Raw genomic sequence first — 11,884 nt, forward strand, 5'->3', positions numbered from 1 at the left:
CTAGAGACCAGCCCACCATTATAGGAAAAATCATAAAGCCTTTGAATGAAAACAAACGCTGTTGTGACAGTGATGTTCACTGTTCTGATGGTACATATGCATCAATCTATCAATCGTTTGTTGTAAGACTCAGATAATTATTTTTTAAAAGCGAGACATTTGAAATGAGAATAAGAAAGAAAAGTATTTCTTTGTGCCCCCCTCTCCCTGTTAATGCCCTACATGCCCCCCTGGCAACACTTTGATAGACCCGCCCCTGCACAGTTACCAGCTGTCAGCTACATAAAAAAGGATCCTGGTGTTATTTGTCTCTCAGAAACAGTTCATAACTTCAACTCATCTATGTCACCTAAAAGGTAAACCTGTTTCTCCATCACCTGTTCAGCTCTGATGATCCAGTAAGGACATCTCCTGGTTTCATCTTCATGTTTCCCTCTCACCACATATCCAAACTGACATCATGACCAGCAGCTTTACAGCTGTGGCTCCAGCAAACATCAGCTGATACTAGAAATTAATATTAAATAAATTCTAACAACAGCTGATCAAGCTTAAACGTGCTGCTGTTGTTTAGCGCGACATCTGCTAGTTTCCTCTTTCTGGCGCAAAGTGGGCGATAAATAAACAAGAGAGAAAAGCCGATCAGCTGATCATTGATCAGTTTTCATGATTGAAGTAGAAACAGGAGAGAGAGGGGGAGAATGAGAGAAGAAGCAGCTGTGCAGCAAAGACACAGAATAAATCCAGCTTTGTGTCTTTTTCATTGTAGCTGAATTACGGGACAAACTGTTCCTTTTCACCTCAATAAGAAACGTGTAATATTTTCTCTGAATACCAGACGGGACGGTTGGCAACTCTAATAACTTATGAACAAAATAAAGTTCAACATCAGTAACTTCATAGCACCACCCAGCTGTATAGAAACTCCGTCATGCTAGCTAGCACGCAGTACGGAAAAAGTCAGAATAACGAAAATAAACTTCACCTAAACTTGGTTCATATCTGACCCAGAGAGACTGCAGGTCATAACTTCTTACCTGAAGTTCAGTTCACACTTGGACCGGCGGCCACCTCGGGTCTCTTTTCCTTCTGCGTCCCCTTTCCTTCATCCACCTGCTGGCCTCCACCACTTGCTAATGTTACTGAATCTGTGGAAGCTACGCGATAGCCACCACACGAAGTAACGAGTAACGACCCTATCTAAATCCCAGTAACGACTAGCGCGTTCCTGATTTTGGCATAATAACTAGTTACCGTGCTCGTTACCACAATAATAACGTAGTTACTGTAACACGTTACTTAATAACGCGTTAGTCCCAACACTGCACACACGCACACACACGATGACCTGCTTTAAAGTGATGCTCTCTGAGGAATGAAATGAGTAAACTCACAACACACGAGGACTTTTTTGTCCTCTGTGTCCGTCTCAAAGGACGAGGGTGATTCTGCTCTCTCCTTCCTGTCAGCTGTTCTATGAGAAGACCCAAACCAGCAGCTCATGCCTGCTTCTTTCACTCAAGCATCCTTTTGGATTTTACAATCAAATACATTTAAATGTTAGCACACATCAAAGTCTGACTGATGCAGAAAAACACCAGTCAGGATGTAAAACTGATGAAACAGACAAAACCACCTCCATCCATCCATCCATCCATCCATCCATCCGGGTCCCACTCGCGGGGGCACCAGCCCAAGCAGAGAACCCAGTCCTCCCTCTCACCAGCCACCTCCTCCTGCTTATCTGATGGAGGACTGAAACATTCCCAGACCAGCTGAGAGACTCCATTGAATCCTGGGTCTGCCCCAGGGCCTCCTCCCAGGAGGGCATGCCCAGAATAGCTCACCCAGGAGGCATCCTAGTCAGATGCCCAAACTACCCCAGCTGGAGAGGCTGCTATGAGCCCTCCCAAATGACTGAACTCCTCACCATGTGCCTAAGGAGAGGCCAGCCATCCACAGCAGAGGATGTAGCTCCACTTCGGCTTCTGTTCACCACGATGGACCGGTGCAGCGTCTGCATCATTGCAGCCATGGCGCGAATCTGTCAATTTCCTCACTTGTGAACAAGACCCTGAGGTACTGGGCACTCCACCCATTACTGGCTGAAGGCCATAGATTCAGACATGGAGGCACTGCTTCTCATGCTGAAGGACACCACCTGACCAACAGAACCACATCATCTGCAAAGATGAGATCCTTCTACCTTGACTACGCCTAGAAATTCTGGAAATCCTCTCCATAAAATTTATGAACAGAATCTGTGACAAAGGGCAGCTTTAGTTTCTGTCCTGGAGAAACTAAAGCGAAAGCTTCCTGTCATATGTGTTCAGCTGTGTTAGTCAACCTGAGGACATCTTCTGCTGGAACCAAACAACCTTCTGTAATGGGAAGCAAATGAGAGGAAGCAGGAACAGCTGGTGCGTTGACGAGCTAGTACATGAAAGGTGTGATGAACAAAAAGTGCCTTCATGTGACAGAACAATCAGGAGACGAGCTGACGACACGCCAGGTGACCTTTTTCTGCAGATATGAATTCAGCTGAACTTTGAAACTTTGCCTCGCCGCTCGGCTCGCCTTGGACACGACATGTTTAAAAGTTCTGACGGCGAGGACAGAAATACATAAGCGACACCGCACGCCTTACACGCTCAGCCTTAATGAGCCAAAGGGAGAAGAGAAGCCCGAGCGCATCAGTCCTGTTTCATCTTCAAAGAAGAATAAAATCCACTGCTGAATTTATACAAACGCCTGCGTTTAGTGACAGCTGACAGGATGGTTTCAGTTGACTTGGAGTTCATGCAGATGAAGCTAAACTTGTTTCTTTATTTACGTGGATGTCGGTAAAGGCAGGCAGAAAGTCTGCAGATACTCAGGCAGCAATGAGCTGTTTCCACTGATCCGAGATCAGCTGCAGTCTGATGTTTACGGCTCTTTCCAAACCTTTGTGACTTTTTAAAAATGCATCTCACAAAGATGGAAATGTGTGTCGGAGCTGCTGGGCTCCTTTAACCACTAAGGCCGGCGCACCTGTGATACAGCCACCTGTTTAAATGTTCTCAGCCCATTATGTGGCTGTTATCAGGTGTTATCACGCCACACAAATGATTAGCAGGCAGCTTCCTCCTCCGACTAGCAGGCTGAGCGGGCTGATGTCACCTCATTTACTGGAGATGGAGACGTGCAGGAGCTGCGGTGGACTGGCCGCCGGGACCAAGGCGCAGCACTCCCTACCTGCTCCTGCACCTTAGACAGAGAGGTGGAGGAGAGTGCATTAAGAAGAGAAGAGGCTGAATGCTGGTTACGGAGCACCGAGGACATTTGTGTTGTTGTTGCTTGTGTCCAGTTGATCTGAATGACTGTGTTATGTGTTGGTATCCTGTGGTGGGAGACTCAAAGTTCAAAGCTCAGGTCCAGATTTTTATTCTCGTCCCTTTTTGTGACGTGGACTCCTCGTATGGAGGAAATCTGGGGTTAAGTGTCCTTAATGCTCTGAGCTCGGTCCTCCCCTGGAGCTACAAACACTCCCATTACTTTATCAGCTGTTTTTAAACTTGTGTAAAAGTTTGACACAGCGTTCGGGTCGACTGAGGCACAAACCGCATGATGTGAAGATGTTTGTCTGGTTGAATAAATCATCTTTATGGCGTTAACCACATTCAGAAAGCTTGTTTTTATAAGCCGGAGCTCAGCTGTAGCTGTTGTGTTATCAGACTGGGTGACGCTCACCTTTTGGCCCAGTGGTAGGTGCGTTTTTACGCGCATTAATCATGATTGTTACTGATAAAAAGCCATTTAATGCTCTAATCAAGGCAGCTAATGCAGCTGCATGCAGGTGAAAGATGAGGAATAATTTCTCTCACTTTCTGTGATGATTTCTGTAAACGACACACTGTTGTGTCACAGTCTGGCAGAGGCCGACTGTGTGTATTATGAAAAGGACCCAAAACGCAGGCACCATGAAACAAAACTTAACTGTTAACAGAAAGCGAGCCGCTTATTAAGGCTGGTGAAAACATTACAAAACAAAAGACAGAGGAGAAGCTAAAGAAAAACCTAAACTGGGAGAGCAAAGATAACATAGAAACCCACAACACAAACCCTAACATGGACACAAAAATACCTCGAACCTGGAAACAGGACACAAAGGACAACAGACGAGCTGACAATGACACACTGAAAACAGAGGACTTAAATACACAGGAGGTGATTAGGGGAAGTGGGAACACATGGAGGAACAGCTGACTGACATGAGCCTAATGACAGGAAGTGAAAGTAAATCCAATGAACAAAGAACACACGACTCCTTCAAAATAAAACAGGAAACGTGAGACAGACATGACAATACAAACTTGATAACATAAAACGCAGCATGAAACACAAAGGGTGAGGGAAACTTAAATACAGGGGAAGAAAACACAAGGAGTCTAATAACCAAACGAACTTCGCTAATCTAATGAACTTAAACATAAACAACATCCAAACAAACTGAAACTTAAAACGCTGGGTCAACAGACCAGGAACACGACATTTTGTAAGCATACAGATGGAGTATAGTTGCACTGCACAGAAAACACAACACACACACACGAAGAAGAAGCTGCTTCGTGCACAAAAACTAGCTGCACGGCAGAAGCAAGGGAGGAAGAGGAGGAGAGAGAGGAGTGAAGCTCTCATCTCACAACTGGAGGGCGAGAGACACTGACAGACAGAGAGAGCGAGGGAGAGAGACACTCTGTCAGTTTGGCCTTGAGCACTGATTACAGACCCTCTCTCCCTCTCTCCGTCAAGGCCAGTCAACCAGAAGCTGAGTGCACCCACAATCCTTTGCAGTAAAAACACAGAGAGCTCTGTCGGCTCCACTTGTGCTGATAGTGAGCCCTTCTACAAATGCACCGCTGCTTTCACTTAATTAAGTCGCTCGTCTCGTTTATTTGAGGAGGAAACAGAAAGAAAACAAGCAGGCGGTGAGAGGACGAGGATGTGAGGTTCGAGGTTTGGTGAACACCTCCCCACACGGAAATCTCTGAAGGATTATTCTCGATTATTACAACTTTGGTCTCATTGTGACCCAGAACTTCCTGTGAGCGTCTCGGGATCCTGCAGGAGGCGGAAAACCTTGCCTGGAAAAGCACATCTGGACTCGCTGCTTAGCCTGCTGCCACCATCTTCAGGTTAACAGAGGAGGATGGATGGATCGTGCTCACAGTGTCCATGCCACCACCCGCCTGCACGGTGGCGTGAGGACAATACCCAATCAGCCTTTCAGGGCTGAGAGGTAAAAAAAAAAAGAAAGGAGGATACCTAATAATATATAATAACATAATCAAAGGACTAAACCAAGAGACTGAAACTCATCAGCATGATCAAAACTGTTTGAAATGAACCTCGTGTGAACTCGAAACCCCATCACGGCAACAATCAAACCTTGAACAGGCTGAACTCTGTGTTTCACCTTGGTGCCGTCTGGAGATCAGTTCACGATCAGCTCCAGACTCCAGAGCACCATCACGAGGTTTCTCGTCAGTATGTGGAACCCTGTGTGAGTCATCTAACATCAGGGTTTCAGGTGAGATCCCTTTAAAAGCAAACGTGATGCCACAGCGACGTTTGGCTCCACAGCACGGAGCACAAATCAGTCTGAGAAAACTTTCCAGGGTGGACAGAGGAGAGAGGCAGAGCGGGTGGACGGTGTAACCACACTGCTGTGACAGCTGACATATGCACCCACAGGGTGCTACACCATGACATACTACCCCCCGTCCCACAGCTATCAGTCACAGCATTGTTATTCCCTCACCTCCTCCATCTCTCCTAAGCGGTTACCCTCCACCTCCTATCATCTATCTGCTGCTCCATGTCTAACAAAACCTGTGCTGCTGCTCATCAGCTGAAACTCCACTGCACCATAAATGTCTTTCACATGCAAAATGAGGGAAGAAACACCAAATATCATAAGTCTTTGTTTAAACACGACATCTGTGGCTGTGAAAAGCTTGCAGTCAGACAGACTCAACGTCCACGAGCAAAGCAAAGAGATGCTGAGGGCCAAAATAAGACAATTATTCCAAAACGAGCTAAATTTGGATTTTTCCCTCAAATATGTTGATTTAATAATTGCTGGAAGCCAAAATGGAAACTGAAGTTAATGTTCGAACAGCTGATGTTATAAACCTGCAGGGAGCTCGGTGTTCAGGATGTTCGTGTCTGCAGGTTTTCATGACTTTTTTTGCATATTTCTCACAAGTAAGAACATTGTTTGGTTTCAGTTTGGACTCATCAACAGAAGGATGACCCCCCCATGCTGAACAGGGGGGAGTTCTGGTTGAAGATGTGTAACCTCCCGGTCTGCTCGAAAACAATTGTTTAAGTGATCTTTTATTAATTACAATAAAATAAAACAACTCTGGGAGAAGCTAAACCACAGGAAAAACATCCTGATGCTGTGACTTCTTGGTCTGAAGAGTGAGAGCGAGAAGTCCACCTGGCTTTGGAAGAGACGGCTGGCCTTCACCACCGTGTTCATTTGAAATGGACAGCGAGCATCTTCTGCACAAACTTCCTTCTAGTCAACATTAGTTATTCCAGTGTTACTCAGAATGTTTGCTGGACACACGTATTTGTGCTCATCTCACTGTGCAAAGTGCTAAAGTCAAGATTTCTGATGGAAGATAGTGGAGCGATAACAGCTTCAGACTAAAGCCACAGCACGCCGATGTGCACGTGCACAAATGTGCATGCGTACTAACACAAGTCTGGCAGACGTCATAAAGCAGAGGGCCGTCTGAAGCCTAATAATCAGTCTGCCGGCACCTGAAAAAGGCTGTAATAAGCTGAAATGATAGCGTGCAGGACAAACACACACCTGTAATGTATCATCAGACAGGTGACACACGGGGCTGTGCAGCGAGGCAAACCGCTTCCACCAGCAGAGTGTTTTTAAGGATGTGGCTGTCAGGTTTCATTTATGCTGTTACACTGCTGCAAACACCAAAAACAACAACATCTCCGTTCACCTCACAAACGTTATTATTTCACGTCACTGCCTTTGGCTCCCTGGCTCCACTCCCATCACTTTAAAATTCACACACCATGCAGGTCATTAACAGCACCAACCTCACCAACAAGTCTGAATGTCTTGGATGATCACCACTTCCTCCTTAGCCGAGAAGGCAAAAGTGAGCAACATTACCTCCAAAGCAGGGGGGCAGGTATTTACCTGCTTAATACAGGTGTTAATACAGGCGGGGCGTCACAACGTCCATCTTAAAAGGCAGTTTGATTTAAAAATGGTCAACGCTACAACGTTACCAGCTACCTGCCATGTCGGTGCCACATCTGAGGTCACCACCCACCTGCCTCTAAAACCCCTAATCATACAATACCCCCCCCCCCCCCCCCACACACACACACACACACCACATAGCGGTTATGAGGGGGAAATGATCTCTTTAAACCGAACAGTGCTTCACACTTGGCTGGCAGTGATTTTTCCTTCACTCTAGTATTTGTTTTACAGAGCAGCACAGGAAGCAGGATATTTGTGGTGAAAACACTTTTAATTCACAGTAACAATAACAACGAGCTCCGGCTGCCCTAATTATTCAACTCGTGTATCGGCTGATTTGTAATCCGCAGCAGGGATATTGGATAATTAGCAAGAGCTGAAAACACAACAGGAAGTTTGTAGTGGAACTACAGAAGTACACCGCTCTATACAGTTACTGTAGCATCACCAATTAAAGCCTGTTAGAGAGACAGTGGGAATACTCCACACTCTCTCTCTCCTCAGTGTAAAGGCTCGTTCAGTCTGAGCCAGAGGAGCTGCTGTCAGAGCAAATTAGAGCAGGAAAAACACCGGAGAGAAGTCCTCCTCCTTATCTTCCTCCAGCTTCTCCTCACTCCCTCCCTCCAGCTCCCCAGTGTATCCCCTTACTCATTCACCCAGAGACTGAGAAACACACACGTATGCACACACACAAGCACACGAAAGCACACACACATATATAAATATATATGTTCACACACACAGTCGTGTTTTCATATCTTAGTGGGGACATCTAATTGACATAATGCTTTCCCGTTTACCCTGACCCTAACCATAGCCCAACTGTAGCCCTGACACTAAAACCACATTTATAGCCTCAAAAATCTCTTCAAACTCGTGGGGACCAGGATTTTGTCCCCATAAGAGCTGTTGGTCCCCACAAGTATGGGAAACTTTCAATTATTGGTCCCCACAAAGATGTAAACACGGTGCACACACACACACACACACACACACACACACACCCACAGGCATGATTGACACAGACCCAAATTGAGATTTGAATATGCATGAGCATATGCAGCCCTGCATGCGCACACGCGTGCACACACACACACACAGAAACGTATAAAAGCGTGCGTTCGGGATTGATTGCCGGCTGCTGTGTGAGTCGTAGATCTGTCAAACTAACGAGACGCCTTCACCTTTGCTGCGTGTTTGCACCATTAGAGCTGTAAATTACACACAGCACACCTGATCCATCAGCACAGGAGGTCTGCTCTCTGACAATTACTCATGTTGTAGGGACATAAATCTATGGATTTGACCCAGCTTCGTGTTGGAGATGAAGAGCTGACAACAGGTCCCAATAACACAGCTCATGAAATTATGAAGGCCGATTAATTGGAGGCACAAAGACCTGCTGAAATTCACCTGTGTGCAATATTAACCTCAGTGTCAGTTTAACTTATCTCTGATTGTATCAGGTCAGGTTTGGACTTCCTGTGCCATCTACCAGACACATTTACATCAATGCTAAAATGTGAAATTATTTTCAGATGATGGCTGATAGAAGTCTCCTCAAATGGGAAATGGACTGATTCCTACACCAACCAGACATAACATTAACCTTCGAGGCGTGGCCTCCGCTCGACCCCTGAAGGCGCGCTGTGGTATCTGCACCAACGTGTCAGCAGCAGGTCCTGTCAGTCCTGTAAGCTGTGAGGTGGGCCTCCGTGGATCAGACTGTGTGTCCAGCACATCCCACAGATGCTCCACTGGACCGAGATCCGGGGAATCTGGAGGCCAAGGCAACACCTCAAAGTGGTTGTTGTGCTCCTCAAACTGCTCCTGAACCGTTTCTGTGCATTAGTGCATCGTCCTGCTGAAAGAGACCACAGCCATCGGGGAGCGCCATTTCCATGAAAGGGTGCACACGGTCTGCAACAGTGCTGTTGTTGGTGGGACGTGTCAGAGTCACATGTAGATGGTTTCCCAGCAGAAGATCCCCCAAACTGTCACACTGCCTCTGCCAGCTCGCCTTCTTCCCATAATGCCATCCTATGCTATTTTGCCCACTGCTGTGATGTTCCAGCAGTAACAGCGTGAAAGACTCTCATTGGAAACCCTCCCGTCCCTCCCCATCGGTCCCCTGTATTATCAGACTCACTACCAGCATCACTTTATGGCTGCTGAGATAACAGAGAGCCGCGGTTCATTAGCAGCTCTGAAGCAGAGGCTCCATTATCAGGCGGGGAGCGGTCCCAGGAGAAAACATCACCCTGTGATACTTTTCAGCAGGATCAGGATTAGGCTGCACAACCATGGAGTCACACCATCCACCAAACGAGGCGGCTCGGCTGTGGACCAAATCCACAGTTAGGGATTTTATTGAGAGACAAACACATAAACTCTTTCTGCATCACACGCATTTCTCACTGAGGGAGGAGGACCTACGGGGCATCACTTCCTCCAGGAGGATGAGGTCCACACCTCCACCTGACCACCACACATCAAGGAGATCAGCGTTAGGTGTTTGAGTGTAACTGACGGCACCTCTGCAGGACTGGCTCAAAGAAGGAAGCCAGCAGAGGGGTTCTTTGACAGGATGCAACATGATTATTTTCTTTATTAATATTTCAGAAAGTTATGAAATTACAGTAAGATATAATTTATGTGTCTCAAATGTAGACAAGACATTAAAAACAACCTAGAAAATAAGATACCAGCTTCATAAAGTAGTGGAACAAAATATAATGTGATTCAACAAAAGAGCCCCACGCGGGAAAAATGTCCCAAAAGAAAAGAGATTTCTTTCTTTTAAGGTGTCCAATGAGTAAAACTGTAGATCAAATCTCATGAATGTTTTTCAGATGAGCGCTTTTCTCCTCTACCTGAGCCCCCACGGCGCACACGCGCACTTCTGTCTCAGTGATGGACGCGCAGACAGCAGCTTGGGTTAGTATCTTGCCAAGGATACTTTGTCATGCACACTGGAGCTGCCAGGAATTGAACCACCAACCTTCGGACCTGCTCGACCTCCTGAATCACTGGATATAAGAAAAACCCCCAAAACTGGAAGATAAGAGAAGAAATGCCCACGAAGTCAAATAAATATCACGACTATAGTGAGAGCGCAGATGTCAGGTGTCCACGCCGCACAGGTGACACAAACCCACTGACATGGCTGAACGTGCTCTCCGAACACTTTTCTGTAAATGGTTCGTCGGTTTATTGAAATCGTGTTTTTACGAGGAAACACAGAAACAGACAAAAACACGGAGCGTGAAATGAACGCGACGCTGTGACCTAACAAAGGAGACCGGGCTGGCGGAACCGGACGGGACATCGCCGTCACCGCAAACTCTGCCACACATGCGCGCGCGCACATCTGCAGTCTCCGTTACCTGGCTGACAGCTGCGGCTGTCCGGGCGGGGTCCCTCCCGGTGCTCGGACGGCTCCCGGTGCTCTCTCAGCCTCCTCCCTGCAGCCGGTAAATCCAGCGGATCCACGCGCGGGCGGTTCGGTTTGTGTGCGGATCAGCGTCCGTGTGCGCGCGCCTGTGTGCGCCGTTCCTCCCGGCCGAGCTGAGCCGAGCTGAGCTGAGCCGTGCAGGAGGAGAGAGGAGCCCGACAGGGCATACACACATACACGCTCTCTGTCTCGCACACACTAAACACGCCCAGCCAGCCACGCTCCAGCAGGACCCGCCTCCTACCGTAACACCCCCAAAAAGGCTCAGGCAAAAAAGCCACGCTGATTTCCAGCATCAGACACAACAGAACAGCTCAGAGGAAAGTCTTGATTTTATGTTTCATCCACACAAAATATTTGATCTGCTGTGAAGATGTAGAAATGTATTAAGACCCGCTGGCCTTCATTAATTACACCACGCCTCACTCACACATACATTAGATAAATTGATAAAATCTATGACTGCACAAAGCTGGACTGAAAGACAGCACAGAGGCACTAATCATGGCAGCACAAGAGCCATAGAGGCTGGGGTCTATCACACCAGGTAAGACCCCAGGTGCAGGCTGTGTAAAGATGCCCCAGAGACAATCCAGCACATAACAGCAGGGTGCAAGATGCTAGCAGGCAAGGCATACATGGAACGCCATAACCAAGTGGCCGGCATAGTGTACAGGAACATCTGTGAGAATAAAGATGTGTTTCTATATACAAATCCAGATGTGATCCTTTATTTTCTGATGTAGTTCTCTCTGGGTACTCCGGCTTCCTCCCACAGTCCAAAGACATGCAGTTATGTGGTTAATGTGGAAATTCCAAAATGCCCGTAGGTGTGAGTGCGAATGGTTGTCTGTCTGTGTTAGCCCTGCGACAGACTGGTGACCTCTCCAGGGTGTACCCTGCCTCTCACCCTAAGACAGCTGGGATAGGCAGATGTGACATCTTTGCACATTGCACTTTATGTAGTCCCATGTTGATTGGTCTTGGAGGAACGTTGTCTCATTTTACCGTGTACTGTACCACTGCATATGGTTGGAATGACAATAAAGCCACTTGACCTTGATCATGAGCGCAGGGCACGGGTGAGGTGGAAACGATGTGCACGGGTGGGGTGCTGCGGTGACTTACCTGCGTCTGTGGCA

At 47.1% G+C, this 11,884-nt stretch overlaps 1 protein-coding gene across 4 annotated transcripts in view; it reads right to left on the bottom strand.

Annotated features, from left to right (window-relative positions):
- Positions 1–10,926, bottom strand: part of dok4 (docking protein 4) — a 57,853-nt gene extending 46,927 nt beyond the window's left edge. For 2 of the 4 annotated variants that reach the window (XM_014411149.4, XM_024803281.2), the window contains exon 1: positions 10,675–10,926. The gene's annotated coding sequence lies outside the window, so the exon portion shown is untranslated. Of the gene's footprint in view, positions 1–10,161; positions 10,270–10,289; positions 10,343–10,674 lie in introns of those variants that run through there. The other 2 variants (XM_076883313.1, XM_076883335.1) reach the window with 2 other exon arrangements.
- Positions 10,927–11,884: the final 958 nt, after the last annotated feature.

Source organism: Maylandia zebra, linkage group LG1, assembly GCF_041146795.1.
Source record: "Maylandia zebra isolate NMK-2024a linkage group LG1, Mzebra_GT3a, whole genome shotgun sequence".
NCBI lineage: Eukaryota > Metazoa > Chordata > Actinopteri > Cichliformes > Cichlidae > Maylandia > Maylandia zebra.